Below are 2,500 nucleotides of genomic sequence, written 5' to 3'. Positions count from 1 at the left end.
ACTTTGAAAAAATTAGAGTGTTCAAAGCAGGCGATTCGCCTGAATAATGGTGCATGGAATAATGGAATAGGACCTCGGTTCTATTTTGTTGGTTTTCGGAGCGCGAGGTAATGATTAAGAGGGACAGACGGGGGCATTCGTACTGTGCCGTTAGAGGTGAAATTCTTGGATCGGCGCAAGACGAACGACTGCGAAAGCATTTGCCAAGAATGTTTTCTTTAATCAAGAGCGAAAGTCAGAGGTTCGAAGACGATCAGATACCGTCCTAGTTCTGACTATAAACGATGCCAACTAGCGATCGGGGGGCGTTAGTTTTACGACCTCTCCGGCAGCTTGCGGGAAACCAAAGTCTTTGGGTTCCGGGGGAAGTATGGTTGCAAAGCTGAAACTTAAAGGAATTGACGGAAGGGCACCACCAGGAGTGGAGCCTGCGGCTTAATTTGACTCAACACGGGAAATCTCACCCGGCCCGGACACAGTGAGGATTGACAGATTGAGAGCTCTTTCTTGATTCTGTGGGTGGTGGTGCATGGCCGTTCTTAGTTGGTGGAGCGATTTGTCTGGTTAATTCCGATAACGAACGAGACTCTGGCTTGCTAACTAGTTACGCGACCCAATCGGTCGGCGTCTAACTTCTTAGAGGGACTAGTGGCGTTTAGCCACACGAGATTGAGCAATAACAGGTCTGTGATGCCCTTAGATGTTCGGGGCCGCACGCGCGCTACACTGACCGGATCAGCATGTGCTCGCCTTGGCCGACAGGTCTGGGTAACCCGCTGAACCCCGGTCGTGCTAGGGATAGGGAATTGCAATTATTTCCCTTGAACGAGGAATTCCCAGTAAGCGCGAGTCATTAGCTCGCGTTGATTACGTCCCTGCCCTTTGTACACACCGCCCGTCGCTACTACCGATTGAATGGTTTAGTGAGGTCCTCCGATTGGACCTGGCGCGGCCGGCAACGGTCGAGCCGGCGTCCGAGAAGACGATCTAACTTGATCATTTAGAGGAAGTAAAAGTCGTAACAAGGTTTCCGTAGGTGAACCTGCGGAAGGATCATTAACGGTCTCGCAAACGCTTCGGCGAACGCGAAACTCGGACAAGCGAGAGAAAAAGTCTTTGCTACCCGGCGCCCGACCCGCGAGGAGCGGCGCGCCGGCCGGCGATTCGGTCACCCGGTAATGTTTGCGCGTCGAGTGCCGCGGTGCCGCGCGCTCCGGCTTCAAGCGTCGGCCTGGCCGACCGCTCGGCGCGGTCTATTTTGTCACCCTATAGTGCGAGGCACTGTGCGAGCGAAACAATCGTGGATGGCTCTTGGCGGTGGATCACTCGGCTCGTGAGTCGATGAAGGACGCAGCTAGCTGCGTGAATTAGTGTGAATTGCAGGACACATTGAGCATCGACGTTCTGAACGCAAATTGCGGCCTCGGGTCAATCCCGGGGCCGCGCCCGCCTCAGGGTCGCGTTGCAAACGTTCCGCGCGGGGATTTCTCCGCGCGGCTGCTGCGGCGTCGGACGCGCGAGCGCCCGTCCCGCTCAAGACAGCACGGCACGATGCGCGACGATCGCGACCAGAATCCCGCGCGGCGGCGGCGAGTCGACCTCGAAGAGGCCAACGGCTGGCGGCTCAAGGGCGGGAATCGAGGTGCGCGGCGGCGCGCGGCGCCGACGGCGAGCGCGGAACGGGAAGAATAGTCCCGGTCCTTACTTTCGGCCTGAGGTCGGACGAGGCTACCCGCTGAATTTAAGCATATTACTAAGCGGAGGAAAAGAAACTAACGAGGATTCCCTCAGTAACGGCGAGTGAAGCGGGATGTGCCCATCGCCGAATCCGCGCGCTTTTGGAGTGCGCGGAATTGTGGCGTACGGAATTCGTCACGGCGCGCTTCGCCGGTCGCCCGCGTCCTTCTGATCGAGGCCTTTTCCCAGAGCGGGTGTCAGGCCCATGGCGGCGACAGGCGGGCGCGCTACGGCGTCTTCCCAGAGTCGGGTTGTTTGGGAATGCAGCCCAAAGCGGGTGGTAAACTCCATCTAAGGCTAAATACGGTCACGAGACCGATAGCGAACAAGTACCGTGAGGGAAAGTTGAAAAGCACTTTGAAGAGAGAGTTAAAGAGTACGTGAAACCGTCGAGAGGCAAACGGGAGGGCCTGTCGGGTCGCCCGGTCGCTTTCAGCCGGCCCCCTGTCGGCGACGTTGTCGTGCGGACCCTCACGGGCCGCCGGCGGCGCCGCCCGATCGGGGACCAGCGCACTAGCGCCGGGCGAAGGCCGCGACCGTCTGGACGGCGGCGAGAAGGCCGCGCGCAAGGTAACCCGGCCTCGGTCGGGTACTATAGGCGCGCGTGTCCGTCGGCCCGCCGTTCGGGCGAGGAGAGATCGCCGCGTCTGCCCTTCGGGGCCGAGCGCCCGGTGCCGGCTGGGGCGTCGTGGGTCGGGGACTGTTCTCAGTGCCCAGCCTCTTCGTCTCGGTCGCGCTTCCGGTGTCGTTTCGCGAGGCGCAC

At 59.4% G+C, this 2,500-nt stretch overlaps 2 non-coding genes and 1 pseudogene across 2 annotated transcripts in view; all 3 read left to right on the top strand.

The window, feature by feature from the left end:
• LOC146144993 (small subunit ribosomal RNA) overlaps nucleotides 1–1,059 on the top strand; it is a 1,811-nt gene extending 752 nt beyond the window's left edge. Inside the window, exon 1 of the ribosomal RNA XR_014500711.1 lies at nucleotides 1–1,059. This exon is cut by the window's left edge and continues 752 nt beyond it. This is a non-coding gene — a ribosomal RNA (small subunit ribosomal RNA).
• A 247-nt stretch (nucleotides 1,060–1,306) lies between these two features.
• Nucleotides 1,307–1,460, top strand: LOC146144992 (5.8S ribosomal RNA). Its single transcript, XR_014499149.1, has one exon. It is a non-coding gene; the product is annotated as a 5.8S ribosomal RNA (ribosomal RNA).
• A 248-nt stretch (nucleotides 1,461–1,708) lies between these two features.
• Nucleotides 1,709–2,500, top strand: part of LOC146144991 (large subunit ribosomal RNA) — a 3,679-nt pseudogene continuing 2,887 nt past the window's right edge.

The sequence above is a fragment of the Ascidiella aspersa genome, chromosome 5, assembly GCF_963924565.1.
Source record: "Ascidiella aspersa chromosome 5, kaAscAspe10.2, whole genome shotgun sequence".
Taxonomy (NCBI): domain Eukaryota; kingdom Metazoa; phylum Chordata; class Ascidiacea; order Phlebobranchia; family Ascidiidae; genus Ascidiella; species Ascidiella aspersa.
This window is presented reverse-complemented; position numbering and strand designations above follow the sequence as displayed.